Genomic DNA, 19,286 nt, shown 5'->3' with positions numbered 1-19,286 from the left:
CAGTAGTCCAGTCAGTTACACTGCAAGTCTGTAATATGCAGGGAAGGTACAAAATATGTAGTAAAAAATGCTGATAGGAAATAAGGAGCACAGGCTAAACATCAGATTTGGAGTGAAATGCATTTGGTTCTTAAGGACAGAAGTTCTAGGATGTTACTTTAAGCTATCCTGAACTAACATTTAAAACTAATCTTAACACTTTAAGCTGCCCTGAAGACTGTCCCGTTGAGGGTGCTCTGCCCTGACACCGTGAAAGTCAAAAGGTGGACTTGCCCTGTGACATTTCTTTGTCTGGTATCTTATTGTCCTTTAGGCGTATGTGATGATGAGGTCTGGGGGAAAGGCTGAAAAGAAGTGAAAAGGATAATGTTTAAAGCCATGCTTTAAATGCATTTCATGTCATACTTGCCTTCCAGGACCTGAGCCCTGTATTGTGTAACAAGAATAGGGATGGTGAAAGTGTAAAAAGCCGGGACGCTCTGCCAAAGTTATAACTTGTTTTTGCTACTAAAAAAGGCAGTAAACTGGGAGGGTATATGAAAGCAAGTGTTGTTCTGCACTTTCCCTGTTTCTTGCACTGTTTTTCTGCATATCTTCTGGTCACTGTTGGAGACAGAGCTCCATGCCAGAACTACCTTTGGACTGAGCCAGTGTAAGTGCTTATGTATGTTAAATTTTTCTGTAGTAAAAGGGATGGTTCTGTGTGTGAGAAACATTCTAAGGCAAAAGCTGAATGAAGACACAACTTCTCAGTTTTGCCGTGAGGAAAACTTGGCATGTAGTCAACTGTGGTAGGACTGTAGCGCTCATCACACCAGATATTTCTTCCAGTAATACACAAGTTGTCTTGTTTCCACTTCGGTATTGCTGGATAAATCTTCTCAAAGTCTGCAAAAATAAAATCCCCCAGCCTTCATCAGCTATTAAATGAACCTCTCTACTGACTCACTTATACATCTCATATGCTTGCCTGCCTCTGTACTCTGAGGTCAGTATGTAGGTATTAACAGGAAGGGTTGGTGAGAAGAAGTAGGGAATTCAAATCTTTCAGGAGAATGGTGAAACTATAGCAGTTGAGGAGGGGCACAGCGGAGTGTGAGGTGAAATAGAGGTAAGAGGCAGGCTGAGAGGGAGAGAGGAACGAAAGACTCAAAATATTATGCAGAGAGAAATTCATAGTGCGCATATGTTCAATTGTATCACTGTATGCTGCAGAGGTCTACCTAAGTAATAGAGGGCTGGAGAGAGAGAATCTGGGGAAAAATACCTTTTTTGGTCAAATAAGACAGGATAATTGGACAAGTCTTGGAAACAGCAATGGGTCTGCTTTTCGGGGCCATGTTAACATCCCACCTTCAAAAAAAGGAGAAAGGGGAAAAATGAAAAGTACAGTGAAGAGACTGGGCAGCAATGTTGAGTTGTAATCACTAAAAACTGAGAACACCAAGAACCACACAAATCCAAATGCAGGTTAAAAACGTGTAGCTTTAGTAATATTCAGAAATGTTCTTTGCATGCACAGGAAGAATCCAAACCAATTTGGGTTAGAAGAAAGCAGGGTTTACTCTAGGACACAATGTGCAGTGTTTGCAGATCATTGGACAGCACAGTCTAGTACAGATCATGCCTTTTTATGGGGACATTCCAGCTCCAAAGAAAGCAAATTCTTCTGAAACACATTGTCTTAGTTAAACTTTTAATATGTTTTGATATTGCTAGCAGTGGCTTTATATAATGTAGCCATGTAGTGCTCAGCAAACAAGAATTTATTCTACACATTATTAAAAAATTAGAATTTCTACCGAAGATGTGAATATCCTGTGGCTTTGAGATTTGCATTGGTTTTTTTTAGACTTGAAATCAATGAGTTAATTATTTTGCAGGGGATGAATAGCAGCTCAGACAGAGGACATCATCTGGGTCTTCTTAGTATGTCCATAATGAGACAAGTGGTGCATTGAGTTTGTTAGAGCTTGGAATCCCATCTTGTCACTTACTGAAATGCCTTTAAAATGGCATTTATTTAACTTTCTGCCAAGTACTTATTAAAGAAATCAACGTGCATGTTTCATAATTTTTTTCCAGTATGTAATACTATAAAAGTCTTTGAAAGATATCTATGATACTCTTAACATCAATCGTATTTCACCTAAGACAAGAAAAGCAGATTACCTCTCTGATCCACAACAGCTGCCATTCAGTGTTTGATACTTGCTTGAAGAAGATCTCCTATCAACCTGTCCACACAAAGTTGTTGTGAGGAGCTAATATAGCTCCTCCATGAGATTCAATGTATACAGTGATGGTAGTATAAATTATGCGGTCAGAGGAGTCCTGCAAAAGTTGAAATAGGAAATGTCCAAATGCAGAGAACTCAACCTGTGCTGTTTTAGGTTAGTTAAGTTTAGAAGAAAATAAATGTATCAGATGTGGACTGCTCAAAAGCAGCTATCAGTTTCAGACTTTAGACCATGTAAGATAACAAACTTAGAATAAGCAGAATAAGCAGCACAGAGCAAAGTGGCAGTTTTTGGATAGAGCCAAATCCAAGGACAGGGACTACAAGAAACTTCAGAAGACATGTTCTAGCTGAGCCTTTGTTTAACCTCTCTGAAGGTCTTCAAAACCCGCCTGGATGCCACCCTGTGCCACATGCTCTAGGTGTGCCTGCTTGAGCAGGACGGTTGGACTAGATGATCTCTAGCGGTCCCTTCCAACCTTGAATATTCTGTGATTCTGTGATTCTGCAACGGTCTCTAATTAAAACATGTCAGGGAGAAAAGCAAGACATTGAAGATCTCTCAATTTGGCGAAAAGACCTGGAAATAATGAGGACAGCACGTACGTGTGATTCCGAGTTTTCAAAAGGAAAGCTACTGGTCTGCAAAATGAGATGTTGTTTCAGCACAACACATGATCTTTCCATTTTTAATACTGTTATAAAGAAGGATCTGAAACAGGACACTGAACTGGCAGGGACACTCTTCTCATGCAAGCAGGACGGCATAGGAGAGAGCAGAAGACAACCTATCTGTGCTCCACAAAAGTGACAGCTGCCTTGTGATCAATGAGAAGCAGGCATCAGCTTCTCAGTAGCATGTGAGAGCTAGTAACCTCTATGAGGATAGGTCATAAATAACCTTGAGAATAATAATTATTTTTATCATTATTTTGTCTCTTTGAAAAGAGGAAAAGGATGGTAGTAGAAAGCTGCAAAGGGTGCTGCCATTCAGACGGATCTAGATGGTTTGGAGAGTTGGGCAGTGAGGAACCTCATGAGGTTCAACAAGGACAAGTGCAGGTTCCAGTACCTGGGAAGGAATAATCTAAAGCACCAGTACAGATTTGGGGTTGACCTGCTGGAGAGCAGCTCCGCAGAGAGGGGTCTGGGAGTCCTGGTGGACGACAAGTTAACTGTGAGCCAACCGTGCCCTCGTGGCCAAGGAGCTCAATGGGATCCTGGCTGCACCAGGAGGATGTTGCCAGCAGGGCAGGGAGGGGATCCTGCCTCTGCTCAGCTCTGGGGAGGCCGCACATGGAGCATTGGGGGCAGTTCTGGGCTCCCCAGGACAAGAGGGACGTGGAGCTTCTAGAGAGGGTCCAGCCCAGAGCAACAAAGATAAAGGGAGAGCGGCATCTCTTGTGTGAGGAAAGACTGAGCAAGCTGGGCCTGTTTAGCCTGGAGAAGAGAGGACATCTGATCAATATGTATAAGTACCTGAGGAGAGAATGTAGAGGGGAGGGGACCAAACTCTTCTCAGTGGTGGCCAGTGACGGGACAAGGGGTAATGGGTACAAGTTGAAACACAGGAAGTTCCATCTGCATGAGAGGAAGAACTTCTTTCCTGTGAGAGTGACAGAGCCCTGAAACAGGCTGCCCAGAGTGGTTGTGGAGTCTCCTTCTCTGGAGATCTTCCAAACCCGCCTGGATGCCACCCTGTGCCATGTGCTCTGCGTGTCCCTGCTTGAGCAGGGGGATTGGACTAGATGCTCTCTAGGGGTCCCTTCCAACCTCAACCATTCTGTGATTCTGTGATGACAGTGCACCAAGAAAATAATGCAATATGCTCCACATTAAGTCTTCATCCTGACTGTTACAACTAGTTCATATGTGAGAGTCTTGGCACATGTCATAAGCTTACTGCTTACTCCTTCTTGTGGGTCATGACATTTGAGTGGTGAAGTGCCCCTGTACCTCTCCAGTGGCATCTGGATAGATCTAGGTCAGATGTGAAAAAAAGATGGTCCATCCTATGATTGCTATGTGGGAAAAATAATACAGACAATCAATACTCTGGAAGACTTATACCTCATTTCCTCTTTTCTTCTTGCATCCTGAAAGAGTATGAGATACAGTCAATGAGTAGACAGTGACATGCCCTATGGGGAGTGTCATGCCTGACTTTTGCATAAATACTCGCTATCTGGGGTGCTGAAAGCTTGACTCCACATGGGTTCTTGCTAGATTCTGCTAAATCTTTTGACACCATTCCCCTTCCTCTGATGTGATTCACTTGAAACACTGAATCACATCACATTTTAGAATTATTCTCCATTATACAAAATGAGAATGTTGGTATTTTGGGTATTTTGTCTTTTTTCTTAGTATTCTCCTCAGGTCATGGAAATACAATTTTAAGAGTTTTAGATTGTGTTTGTTATTCCATAACATTCTGCTCGGAAACTTACCTAGGAATTATAAATGTTACTATAATAAGAGCAGAATGCAAATTTATGAATTTCACTTTGTACCAAAGGTCTTTTTTTTTTCTTTACCATAAAGAACAGAATTCTTCTGATTCTGCTCTTTAAAAATATATGTATTTTTTTCACAAAGCAAAGAGAGTTCTGAGACCCTATGAGATAAGGCTCCTGGTTACCTTTCAAATTCTCAGAAACATTGCATGGTATCCCTTAAAACTGTAGGAACTATTTATCTGTGATAAAGGTTGTGACATAAATCGGGAATGGAGTAAACTTGCCCTAGCTACCTGTAGTGCATGCTCAGCAATAGCTTGTTGCTACCCCGAGCAAAAGGCAGATGTTACCTTTGCCATTTGGCACAAGAGTTTTTGCAACTCTTTTTGTAGAAGCTGGAAGTGCTGTCAGAAACCAGACTTCTAAGATGTTATTGCATATCATTTTGCAAACTCAGCTTATGTGGATTTTCAGCCTGAGGGCTATTTATGTGTGTCTCATTGAACTCTCATATTGGTTGATGTAGACTGGCCTCAGCGGTCTGTGTTGAGTGCACAGCTAGTAAGGAATGTGGGAGGTCCAGGGTTGCTTACAGGAGGTTAAAAGGGTACCTGCTTTATTCCTCAGCTCTGATCTTGATCTGATACATGCAGTTCTTTTGTGGATGTCTTACAAACTTACACAAACTTTTTGCAAACCGTAAACTCATATGGGCATATTACAAGTCATATTATCAACCTTATGGTTGAAGCAAGAAGTGCCATGTGTGCTCCCTTTCCTTTCTTTTTACAGAAATATGTGTGGTTTATTTACATATAGCTGATAAGTTCTTTAGTCACTTGAACTTTTGAAAAATAATACAAGGCAGTTCGCACAGTCATTTTGGAATGGAACTGTGTTTTTGTGACAGTGCTTCTAAAAAGAAAAGAGCTTAAATTGCCTGCTGCTTGCATGAGCAGTGGAGAATAGGGAGATACTGGAGTGTGATATCCAAAGTCTTTGAGGACATTTGTAAATCTCCGCTCCTAGATTCTTAAAGGCATTCTACAGGTAAGGCAAAAAGAGACCTGCAGGGCCATGTTCTCACAGTGCGGGAAATATTATTACTTAACTTAAAGTTCAATTAATTAAGAACAGGGAAAGACAGTGTATGTGAAGACTCTGCCTAGTGCTAGAGGAGAAGTTAGTCAATGTCTTTTAAATGCTTTTAAATGTCCAACGTGTAAATTACTAGCATTGATACCGTGTTTTGATGAGAGATCCAGGAAACCAAATTGTATTCTGACTGGCAAAGAATTTATTTATGAGATGATCGACAGCAAATTGTCCCGCTGTGGTAAGTTTCTTCTGGGACCTGGTCAAGATTGAGTTCCTCAAAGCTTCCAGACCCCCTAAAAATTTCAACCTGCTATCTGGGAACAAGAAAATTTCTCTTTCCCAGTATTCTTTTCACATTCCCCATATTGCAAGGAAGAATTGAGTGCAAAGAATAAAAACCCAAACCAAAGCAACAACAACAAAAAAAACACAGCCTTCATTCCAGAGTCAAATTTGCAATGAGAATCTTTAAGGCTATTTTTGTCCAATTCCAGTTGGATGCAACTCAAGAATTTGATTTTTTTTTCCCATTGCTTTAACTTTTTTACTTTGTACTTTTGCTGACTCTGAAAGCATGGCCTCCAACCACTGCTGAACCACAAAATTCAATTAAAACACAGGGAGTAAACAGACAGAAGAAATCAATAGGTGCTGTGGATTAGTCTGTCAGCTGCTGTTCCCATGATCATCTTATTTTATCCGGCCCTATTGGAAAAGCTGTTAGGAGGTGGAGTCACTTTAGCTCTGGCTCAGTCTGCTGTGTTCTCTCAACAAGTAGTAGAAAAATAGATCAATACCATGAGCCCATTCTTTGCTAAGCAGCTAGATTGCTGAATTAATCTGTAGTATCGAAAGTAAGCTGTTTTTCTGTCTCACTATGCAGTTAAATAGCAATTCTTGAAACAAGCATTATTCAGTGCAGATGCTGGGTTTCATATGAATTTAGTTTACTGCTGTTCCGCATCTAGCAACTTAGTCAGACTTTGCAATGAAAATCTTTATCGACTGTGGAATTACCTTTGTGTCTGTTAAAGAAAAACATCTCAGACAGGAGAGGAATTTTCTAAAACAGATGTTTAATTTTTCATTCTTCCCTATCTCTGTTATATAGTGTCACTTTTCCAGATAAAGTGTAATAGCGGCACTTCTTCTGAAGTCTCATATCAAGGGTCCTTTTTCCCCTACTTTAAACTCGTTCCCTTTGAGATATTGATATTTTTAACTGGCTTCTAGTGATACATATCAATTTTCTGATCCTGAAGCAGAAATTGTAAGATATTTGGTGTATGAGGTGAGCTGTGATATGATATAGGGATTTACTCAATTCATGGACTCTCTCATGTGCTCGGAAAGCACAGAAGTATCAGTGTGTGTTTGAAGAAATAGACATATTATTGAAGGTTTGATGCTGTACTTAGTTTAGTGGCTTCCTGACTATTTATCAGTGGCTTCCTGACATAGGCTGTTTTTGGCAGCCACAAGCAATCCTAAACATGTCATCTTTTCTGCACTTCTTGCCATGTATTTATTTTTGTAGAGAAGAGAGGGAATCGGAAAATCTTTGATGCAGTAGCCACGGAAGCTGATCCAGCACTGAGCAGGCACCCAGCCAGCTCGATGCATGGGCATATACACAGACGGCTGAAAGGACAGATGTATTGAGTCAGATTTATGAGGTCAGTTTTCTCAGCCAATAAAGTCCAGATTGCTGTCTGCCCTGCTATAACCTTTCTGTGTTTAAATGGATGTGAAACAGATAATCCAGCCTTTGGTGGGAGCAACACAGATAAAACAACATGAACGCTATTTCAGTAGCCACATAAGATTATTTCTCAAATTATGCAGAAAGTATTGGCTTGAAGATTGTTGAAGAAGTCATAGTATTTTTTTAATGGCTGTGTGTGAATAAAATTTTTCTCAGTCCAGGGAAAGTGCTAGAGCACATTAGCTTAGTAGCCTGCAGCAGGAAGCATATTTGCATCTTATTGTAATGCAGTGATGGCAGATATTACCATCATATCAGATGTCCTGAGCAGCTGTGTGTAAATCACATCTACTCTTCAAACACAGATGGTATGGACAAAAGACCATCTCGACCATTATGGTGCATGGTACAGTGGAAGAGTAAACGAGCTAACTATTTGTAATGTAGGCTGCTACTGAACTCAGAGGCAGTTGGGGTTTTTTTGAGTCTTGTAAGTGTGAAATTCCATAAAGGATTATGAGATCACTGGACTCAAATGGCCTTGGCCTTATTTCAACAATGTAAGAGTGAAAAGAGTACAAAAAATGATCCTGAGTCATAGAACAGGCTGGTGTTCCCTCCAGATTCACGTCTAAAATTTCCCACTGCATCACCCTGCGACTGTGACAGCACAGGAAAGGGAGGAGGTGATTGCATACAAACATAAACATTGTGCGAGTGGAGGGTGTTGGGTCCAGTGACAGCACATAATGCTAGCCCATGTGCATGCAGGTCCGCACAGAGTCCTTCTGGAAAAACTAGCTCTAGCTATTTGAGTGCCCGTTCTGTAGAATGGGGTAACATTTTGAGGATTTTTCATTCTGCCATATATAATTGAGCGTGTTGTTTTTCCATAGCTAAAAAATTTGCTTGCAAACACAATTCCAAGTGTCATCACATGGCTATACCAGTTAACTCTATACCAGATGGCAATGCCAGTTTAGCCATCTGAAACATAAAGGAACAAATGCAACTTTATTTTCAGTAGAAAGCAGTTATGTGTTCTATAAAACTGTCTGTCAGCAAACAAACCTAGACTCTTGCAAAATAGTTGCTTGAATCTTTATTTATTTATTCTATGGGAAAAAATGCAAATTAAGATATGAACTTTATATGCAAGACACTTCAAAAAGATACTGAAATTGAACAGTAAAAATAGCTTTCTGATGGGAATATATTAAATAACATTGAACATAAAGGCTCATTGGCACTGTCAATTGCCAGCTGCAAAAACATACAGTATGAGGATGGGAAACGTACTAGGAAGAAGCAGGCACTTGGGAAGACTGTAGTAGTAAAAATGCTATTTTTATTTAAAGCACTATACAGTCAAAGTTCATATTCCAATGTTTTTTAAAGATTTGGATTTCAGTGACATTAAACTTTTGGACCAAAATGCATCCTTGGAATCATGTAGTCCTCCCTACGATCAAATGAGAAAAAAAGCGAATCTACTGTATAACCTCTTCTTCTTGTTATGGACTTTATAAGCTACTTTCCACCCACACACACATTTTTCATTGTAAATTGAAGGAAGTGATAACTATTGTCTGCAGAAAGTGGCCGGTTACGTTGACTGTTAGAGGCAGTAGGCCAAAATGGAAATTATTATGGAAAGAGCAGAGACAGATATTCAGAGTAAGCATTTAGAATGCAGTGCAACAGTTTCATCGAGAATAGTTTGTCGTATTGAGTTTCGGCTAGAGGCTGAATTGTTGGCGTACTAGAAGAGAGGGAGGAACAAATCTCGTGTAGCTGGGAAAAGAATCTATGCCAGATTTTGCAGAAGGTGTTTGCAGTGCAGAAGAGAAAAGGTTTCTGTCCTTTATCTCATGTGCCTGTGGTTACAGAGTTGTTCCATTATTTTTGTGATGTAAATGGTAAACACATGGTCAAGATTACTTCAGAAGTGTGGCCTTTTCCTTTTTCTTATTTCCCTTGCTTCAGTTGAGCGGTGGAGGTAGTTACAGAATTGCCAGCAAACGCTGTGAGGACCAGATAGCAATTAGGTGATAATACACAAATGTCAGGCTTCAACAAATTAATCCCAAAACAGTCACCCGGATGTGTTTATATCACATAATCTAAACACAAACATAATGTTCCAATCTTTGTCATGGTGACTCAATAGCAGATGCTAAATGTATCCATTTTAACCTTTTGGCAATTCACCAGCATGTGTCACATAGATGTTTAAGACGATATTTTGAAGTAGATTTTTATTTTTTATTTTTTTACAATTACAGTATCATTTCACGATATTAAACTGTCTCTTGCAATACTTAAAAGTGAGAACAGGAAGCAACAAAAGAAATGGAGTAGTTTCAGATGCTGTCTGAGCATGTAGGGAAAATAAGTGCAGTAAAGTTGATGGACAGTATCTTTACTCAATCAGAACACGGATAATAAACATTTTCTGATTTTCTGTGGATACTCTTTTGGGCAAAGGATAAATCTGTTGTCTAGAGTATCCCTAAGTATTGTTATGTATATGCAGTCCCCACGCAGGGCAGATTTGTGCAGTGGGTTTTCTTGTCACATAGGACGTCCTGGCACCCAGCCTTTCCCTCCTTGGGAGAAGGTGTATTGGAGCTTTCCTCATGTGCCTTTCACTGATCATGCTATAAAGTCTTGTCGTCATTTCAGACCATATAGGTGCATATAGGTAGTTGCTCCCCCAGGACTGAGGGGGATCGTGGCTGGTTAAAACTTCTTTCATGACAAGTGCCATGAGTCTGGAGCAGCAGCAGTGTAAAGGCAGGCCAAGGAGTTGCTTGTGGTGCCATGGCTGGAGCTGTGCTGCTGGAAAAGAGCACATCTGCCTTCCCGAGACAGCAGTTCCCACATCTTTTGGTAATCCCATACCGAATGGGTGTTTGACTGGTTGAAAATACACTGGGACCTCAGTATTAGCAGCTGCTGAGGAGCTCTTAGCTCCTCTGCTGTGAGGCAGGCACCAGCGACTCACTAGATGGTGCAAATATTTTTCTAAATCTCAGATCATGCCCGTGTAAAACTTGTGAGAGAAGTTATAAGAGGTCATCAAAATTTGATGGGCAAACTGTTTCATAGGTTTCACCTCAAGAAGGGCTAATCATAACATGACCATTAGAGAATGGAACTCATAGTACAGCGCGGTGCTTTATTTTCAATATCAGTTTTCAGTATACTTAAAATTTTTCAACATGTATCCATTTTACATTGATCTGATAAAAATGAGGCTACATTAACAAGGTTTTTTTTTTCAAGAAACTGCATAGCTATGGTTATTCTTCATGAGTCTTAAGTACCAGTCAGTCTTGTATGTCTTTGAAGAAGACTTATTTAATTAATTAAATGCTAGGCATATTTTCATGGATGCTTTTGCTTGTCGGTGGGATCAGAGAGTCTCAACACTCGTAATTGCTGTTTTTAGACAGTTTAAGCATGTTTATGCTCCAATTTTTCCTTGATGCATGGATCGTGAGCAAAATGCCGGGCGCTTATCCTACACCATTATGGCTCATTCTGCGCACTGGTGGCCTAAAGTTGAAGGATCTGGCAAGGCAACATCAGACTCTGTACGCACGTCCAGGCATTTGCATTCTGCTGTGGGAAATCCTCACTGAGCGACATATATTTTTTTAACTCACTTTTCCCTTTATGATTTCCCTGAACTGCTGAATGGCCTGAGGAAAGAAAGATTGTCCCTGGAGAAGATTTCTAATTTTGCTCCTTGGGTGTGCAGAAACTTCTAAAGAGTCTAGAGGCTGATCCTGGTGGAGGAGGGCTGGGAAAGGTCGGGGCCCCTGAGTCTTGGCTCTTTTTTTCAGTGACTCTGCTGGTAAAGACCTATAGACATTCTCCAAGGCTCTCTGAAGACAAGAGACAGATCATTTTCCCCTCAGGATTTATAAGACTGCTCAAGGTTATGGCATTTTTAGGGCCCATGAGACAGTCTGGGTCTAAGCAAGTAGCCGGGAAAGCTGTAAATAGGGGAAGTAAATAGATGCTGCCTTTTTAATAAAAGCAGTGCCACTTTCAGCTGAGGCATGTGTAACTCTAGTGGTGTGCTCTCCGTATCTCTCTCAATAGCAGCAAATTAGCTGTCAGATTACTAAAGGGAATGTTTTATATAGCAGTAGTTTTATTGCATTATTCCATCTGGTTTTGTAAATAAATAAAAAAATGGTTTGCATTGAAAGCAAAATATTGCTTTCACAGCAATATTTTTCTTATTAGAAGGGGAAAAACAGGCATTTAATTAGAGTGACCTGTTTTGACAGTTTTAGGAGAGTTTATGTAAATGGGTGATCTTGAAGTGGAAAAATGTAAATCATGTTAGTATTGTCATAGTTTTTTACACTCTGTTTAGACAGTCTTCCAGGCTACTGAAATGCATTTCCTGGATAGTTGAAGTTTCTCAGTTTTCTTTTACACCAAAGACAGTGTAAAGGATATAACAGGTACTTGCTAGAAAATAGAAAAATCTGCTTATATGCTCACCCCTTTCAGGGTGACTGCAATGATGAAAAATCTAGCAGCCCCAGAAAGACTTTATTTGCAATTTAAAGCACACCGAGTTTGTCCTTTTACTTCCAAATTGATATTTATCTTTTCTTCCTGAAGATGTTCATGTATTTCACCATTTGTTTTAAAAAAACTAATGAAGACATTCGTATTTCTTGGCTGTTGGCCTGGCAGAAAATTACGTATGGGTATCCTTGTAAAAGGGTGATTATCTTACATGATACTGATTTTTTCCTACTTAGTCTAAGCTTACAGCAGGAAGAGGAAGCACAAGTAAATGATTAGGGTAAGAGTGAGGACAGGTCTAGTTCATTAGAAGATAATCTTTTTCTGAAAGAATTTTTCATACTTTAGAGGGAAAGTGGGTAGTCCCTTTCTTGGTAATTACAAACACAAGGAAGGGAGACAAGCAGAAGTTGTCTGGGAAAGTCTATGCTGATTCTGTAATATATTAAAAAAAAAAAAAAAAAAAAAAAAACAGTAATGTCTGGAACAGTAATTCCCTAAAGAGATTATAATATAGAATCGGTGAATGAATTATTGTAACACGTAGTATATCTGAATGAAAAAGATACCTAGTTTTTCTTCTTGGTGTTTAGGAGGAAGACGTATTCTTGACAAGTGCAATGCGTGTCCCCTAAAAGATTTGAAAAATATGTATTTAGATATCAGTACTAAATTATTTTGAACTCATTCCTACTAAGTGGAGGGTCTATATTCCACTTGAAGCGGAAGATCTATTAGGATCTGGGCTCATGTTTTGTTGCAATAGACTTCTTTGTAATTCACTACTTGCAACAAATTTCTCTCATTTACTGATGAGGTATAGAGTTAATCAGGCATGCAAATTATTTTTCCCCATCTAGAATGTTTCTTGGAAATAATCTATTTCTTTTGTACAATGTGAGTACTAGTGCATCAATCAGATGGCAAGAGTTTATCCGTTTTCACCTACAAGGAAGTTAGTTTTAAGGATATTTCATCTAGACCATTTCCTCATGTAAGGCAGTTCTTTTTGTATGAATGTATTAATAAAAGCAAATTTACAAATTAAATGAAGTGAATATTTCTGTCTTTGCTCTCTGTTTTTAATCTTTCTGAACTATGTTGTATCATACATCAAGTCGCTCCTTCATGTTTTTATCTATTATGACTTCATCTGAACAGAAGTCCTCAGCTTTGCACTTGAAACTTGTTTAATTTGACAGATTCCATATTTGTAACATCAAAATAGGTTGCCATGGAAAAAATTACAAGCTCTAATTAAAAATGCAGAGGTCACAATTTTCCCAGAACCAGTAGGGCATAGTAACTTTCCAGATCTGAATGGAGAACAGCAAGTGTTCAGAAAAAAATATGAGTCTGAAATTCTGATCAAGCTGCCTTGTACTCATTCGTGTGCTGTTTATCTCTCTTCTGTTGGTGCAAATTGCTTCTGGAAATCATGCAGAACCGCCTGGTCATCTTTGCAAGCTGAATATTCTCCATGTAATGTTTGAAAGTTTTGTCAAGCACATGATTCCATGATTTCCTTTAAAAGATGACGAACATTCAGCTAGGTTTTTTTTTTTATTTTCTTCAATAATTCTTAATTTGTTCAACTGTTCCCACTTCCTTCTCTTATAATATTTCTTTCTGAACAGTTCTTGTGCCTGTCCATTCTTTTTTGCTACGCTTTAGTTAAACTACAAGAATTGTCAGTTTAGTGCAGCCTTATGTTAGAAAGACATAAGCTATAACCACAACTGTGACACCTTGTGCCCATAGCATCTCCATGAGAAGACATTTTAAAAGCAGCTCATTTATAATGAATTCATGCATGGTGCCACGCTGATATGATTTACCCCTATTTTGTGCTGTGTTGGGGGCTACTGCACTAGTTTGTTACATGACACAGTCACACTCAAGGCATACTTTTCTATAAAAGAGGAATTTGATTTTTAATCTTTTTCACAGTCTTGGAGCTCTCTGTGTTTTTATTGAACTCATTCAATTTTTGTTTAAATTGCCAGTACTGTGTAATTATCTTATAATATTGTGCTCCCTGTCCTCCAGTAGTTATGGAGAGCAGTTTGTCTCTTTGAACTTGCTCCAGCGGCTCAAAAACAGTGATGTGTTGCTGCTGTAGTACAATGCAAACTTATCTCCACTTTCTTTTCAGGACTATTACAAAGCTTTTCTGTCCAGTGGAGATAAGGAGGCTTGCAGTCTGAATCCTGCACACCCAAACACTATTGTAGATGTAAAAATTAAACATCACTGAGCTGCTGACCGAGCTTGCCATAGTACAAAATGACTTTGCACTCTTTTCTCCCCAGAAACTGCCATTTAGCAGCAGATCTAACTGGGAACATATGCAGCCTTTTGTAATCAAGAAATAATCAGCCCAAGAGCCACATGGACCCCCTCAACCATTCCCTTGAGTGAAGGACAGTCAAAAGCTTGCTTAGAGGTAAGTAAACAATTCTTCCATGTCTGTTGATAAGCCACATGTGGGGCAGAAAAGGAAGTACATTTTTCTTAAGGTACTAAGAACCTAAAGGAACTTTAGGAAATTAAGAACCTAAACGGATTTTGTTGTTAACATAGGCTTTTTTTTTTTTTTTTTTTTTTTTTTTTTTTTTTTTTTTTTTTTTTTTTTTTTTTTTTTTTTTTTTTTGGAATGGCACGTATTTCAAAGCCAATATGCTTTCGGACTAATAGAAAAGGCCATAATTGACAAATCAACAATAGATTCTTTTTTCCCTAGCTCTTTTGGTTTTCAAGTAGCGTGGCTAATTAGGATGAGGGAGAGATGTCTGTATGAACTCTTACAAATGCTGATCTATAGTTTTATGAATGTAGAAAATGTCATTCATCTGTATTAATGAGAATTGCTTATATTTTTAAAGTGTAGGAATTGAGATAATTGCCATGAAAAATCCCAGGCAGATGCGTTGAACTGGTTTCACCAACTACTTCCTTTTACCATTCTGTCCTATAATAGGAAGTTCTCAGATAGTTATGTTAGTTACATTCTGAGGATCCAAAATGGCCATTTGAGTGAACTGAAACAGTGTCAGATCTTAACTTTCTTACTCCAGTTATAAATCACACTAGGTAAGAGAATGTCTGAATTCACATTGGAGTTCAGAGAGTAACCATGCTCCTGAGAATGTACAAGCTTCATCATCCATAATCCAGTTCTATGTTAATTGTTCATTTTATCTTTTCTAATGAGTAGACAAATTAAGCTAATGATTTAAAGTTCCTTGCCTAATATAATAATTTTATCATTTTTTATGTGCAGAAAGTTCAGGCCTGTTTCCTATCAAAAAAACAACGAAAAGCACACTATAGTCATTTTACATAAGCTCAGTATTGTCATTTTCCCATGTTAATTGTTAAGGTGTTTTTTATTGCTATCTGTATATCTTCTGCATTGATTAAATTATACAGCGAGGTACTCTGGTATAGGGTAAGTATAATTAACAGAATCTCTGCTGATCTTCTTTCCGTAAGCGGAATCTCCTGAAAAATGTCTCATCCTTAAAGTGTTCTAAGAGGCAAGAAGCTGGAGTAAAACTGTAGCAGAGAGCTTGGTGCAACAGGATAGCATCCGTAAACTCACTTTGTACTAAAGAATCCAATTCACAACGTTGTTAAGTGCAAACAGGAATATTTTTCTATTAGATGACAAACAAGCTGAAGGCTGTTTTGTTTTGTTTTCTCCTTGTTTCTTTTAACTATTTGTCAGTTAGTACACTGTTAGTTGGTTAGACAAAGTCTGGAATGTGTCACAAGATAAATTTACTCTTAAACAACCAGGAGTATTGCCACATCAGATTTGATGGCCAAAGCAAAGACATCTGTGAACAGACTATGTGCAGGACATTTACCATGGATAGTATTTCATAAAATTGTTCTTGCACAGCTATTCAGTACTACTTGCATGCTTGTTGAAAGGTCACACTGTGTGATTCCTTTTCTCTTTCTCCCATGAATGAGCACTCTCCATATTAGCCTCAATGAAGGCTTTGTTTTTGTCTTAAGTATTTATCATAAACTTCCTAGTGATCAGAAGAGGAAATCCTATCGTAAGGGACATTTATTTTCTCAGACTGCCAGGCTAGAAATATCGCTTATTGGGGATGGACCTGAGAGTTTAATGAGAGCATTTGCTTAAGTCCATAACCTTTTTTTTTCTTTGTAGGGCCAGTAGTCAAGTACCACTGATACAGCTTTTCAAAAGATTATTTTGGTATTATGTGTGAGACACAGACTTTTCTTCACCTTGGAAACTTTGGCTGGTCCAATTATATATGTTTTTCATCATGTGGCAAGAGAAATACAGAACCAGGTTTAGTGACTTCTCCAACGCCGACCAGGAAAATGTCTGCTAGACTCTGTGTTCCTGGTAATTCAGAGAAACTCAGTGGAAAAGCACACTTGCTTACTCAAGGGAACTATTGTATAGGGACAGATGGGGGCTCAAAGACAGTTTCTAATAATAATAATAAGACTCTGTTCCCAGAGTCTATGTTGATGTGCTGAGAAGTTTAATTTACTGCAGCTATTAGATGCATAAATAATACATAAAGATAATGATAATACTTTTGTTTAATCTCTGATGGAATATGGATTCAATTGGTCTGAAAAAAAAAAGTATGCACAAGGAATATATGGAATTAGGTTTAACTTCCAATCAACAAAAATGTTGATTGGAAGTTTTGATTCCAAAAAACAATCAATACAGGAAAGACTGCATGTTGCTCTTTTTCTGATTTTGAGTAATTTATTAGGGAAAGATGTGCATTTACCACAGATTCAAGAAATATTTTCTAAATTATATCACAGTAGAATGAAAACCTTCCTTGAGCTGTATGGACTAAGAGACAGGAGGTTATTTATGGCATATTTGTTCCATTTTCTAATGGAAACGATTGTCTGACATTGCTATGGCCATAGTTTTCTAATTGTTCAAAGTAATTTGCAGAGATTAATGCTCTCTGTCCAATTCATTTAATGTGATTTAATTTCATAACACTATGGGCATTATCAGTAGTCAAAGTAACCCCTGAAAAAACCCAGGAGGCAAAAATGCTTGTCGAGTTTAGCTGTTGAGACTGGATGGCACTGCTTCATGAAAAATGAAGTAATTGTTTTACAGGAATGAACCATCAGGAAAGTACTGGCTCTATCAGAATGCTTTGTCTTTTATCAAATGAGTTTTTGGGTCATAAATTGGCGTTTATTTTCACATTTATCGTAGTGCTTTTTTGTGTCCCTGATAATCCAGGACGTTGCTTAGACTTTGCTAAGCCTACAGTTACCAGTGGAAAAAAAAAATCACCTTTTTCACAGGTTGAATTTAGCATTTTACGTATTGCAAACATGCACACAAATGCAAAGACATCTTCTATTTCAACTTTATGTTGAAAGTGTAAATGTATGTGAGAGTCTAAAAGTAACGCAAGTTCACAGAATTGTGAAATGAGAAGATACCTCTGAAGGTCCCTAATCCAGCTGTCTTCTCCCATCCATTTAAAGCAGGTCAACTAATGCAGATTGTTCCCTTTCCCATAAATGTGCACAAACATGAAAAAGATGGGGATGGACATAGTCTATGGACCTTAGAATGAGCAGTGGGGAAAAGACAGATAGTCATGGTGTATCCCTTGTCACTTGCTGGGAACCAAGTTCCCAGCCTACATATTCCCACTTTACTTGTAACTTTACTCAGCAGAAATGGCCTTCTAGGTTGTGCTCTGCACAGTTTTAATAGTAATATCCATTAAGAAAGAAGATAATCTCTCTGTGTAGACAATATTGTTTTGAACAATGGCACTGGTAGCTAATTTGACGTCTGGTATGGCATTTTAATACTCTATGCAGAATCTGTTTTTTGGTTGTATTAGCTGAGGTGTTTTCAGAGCAACGCTTTGGAAATGAGCACAGCAGGCAAGTCAGCAATGGAATTGCCCCTGACAAGGTTACATCTTTAGGTTAATCCTCCCAACTCTGCAAGAAAAACAACATTTCAAGTAGGAGACAAGTAAAATACTCTACCTGGACACCTGTCCAACATGCCAAGGAACCATCAGGACAAGCCCCCAACCTGCACAGAACCCACCCATCCCTAAAGCCCACCCTAAGGCCTCCAGCCATGAGCACTAAGCCCGCCCTATGGCCTCCAGCAGGCCGCACTGCCGCGGGTCAGTCACTGCGCTGTGCCGCCAGTGTGCACACTGTGCCTGGCAGAGGGGTGGCCGCACTGATGCCCTCCCTTGACCACAGCCCCATAGTGCAGCCAGGCGACTTGTGCGCACGTGGCCCTGCTGGCCGCTGTCCAGCTGATCGCGTGCAGGCGCACAGACCAAGGTGTGCTTAAGGCACTTGGCGTCTTTGTTGCCATCTCCAGCATCCCCAGAATAGTAAGGTAGGTAAGGTAGCCTCTTCCTGTACTCAAAGGCAGACAGCCTAGTGCATTTGCTCACTGGTGCTCTCCAGTGCCACCGTGCATTGCAGCATCTGAGCTGCTCCGTGGTGCTCACGGACTGGGAGTGCCTCTGCCATTCTCAGCTTGTTGCCCGTTGGCAGCCTCGCTGTGGCCGCTGCAGTGCAGGCGTGTGGCCGCCTCGGAGCAGCAGAGTGAAGCGGCAGGCCCTTCGCGGTGATCGTGAGTGCTTTGTGCCCGCGGTCGCGGAGCTGCTCCCTTCTTTCCCAAGGGCAGCCCCAGAGCCCCTCGCCGCTTCCCGCCGCTCTCCCTGGCGCGGGCAGATCAGCGCCGGGCGGCTGAAGCCCCGCTCCACGACCGCGCGAGGGCGCCGCTCTGGGCCTCTCCTCGCTGCGGCGGCGCCGCCCCGCCTGCGCGGAACGCGAGTGCTAGGCCCTGCTGCGCCTGCGCGGCGCCTGCGCCTCGCCGAGGCCTCGCCCCGCTCGCGCGGAGCTCCAGTGCTGGGCCCTGCTGCGCCTGCGCGGCGCCGGAGTGGGGCTGCGGGGCCCCCGGGAACGGGAGTTTCGCGCGGCGGCAGCCGCAGCACCAGTGGCGGGTGAGGCGGGGATCGAGGCACCGGCGAGGGGAGCTGCTGGCGACGGCCCCGGCGGGCGGCGTCCTACCTGCGGGGCACGCTCCTCATGCGGGGCGGGCGCCGGCTGGGCCATGGCAGCGCGGGGTCGGCTCTGGCGGAGTGCGGGCTCGAGCTGCCCTTTGCCGGTTTCACTTTAGGACCCTGGTCCTCCCCGACCTGCAGTCGCA

General features: G+C 40.5%; 1 long non-coding RNA gene across 1 annotated transcript in view; it reads left to right on the top strand.

The window, feature by feature from the left end:
* Positions 1-19,286, top strand: part of LOC112951504 — a 53,537-nt gene that overhangs the window by 33,484 nt on the left and 767 nt on the right. Inside the window, exon 2 of the long non-coding RNA XR_003250228.1 lies at positions 14,368-14,501. This is a non-coding gene — a long non-coding RNA (uncharacterized LOC112951504). The remainder of the gene's footprint in view (positions 1-14,367; positions 14,502-19,286) is intronic.

Source organism: Nothoprocta perdicaria, unplaced genomic scaffold (assembly GCF_003342845.1).
Source record: "Nothoprocta perdicaria isolate Ctin4 unplaced genomic scaffold, notPer1 scaffold_353, whole genome shotgun sequence".
In the NCBI taxonomy this organism is placed as follows: domain Eukaryota; kingdom Metazoa; phylum Chordata; class Aves; order Tinamiformes; family Tinamidae; genus Nothoprocta; species Nothoprocta perdicaria.
The sequence above is the reverse complement of the archived record's forward strand: the minus strand, read 5'-3'. Positions and strand labels throughout refer to the sequence as shown.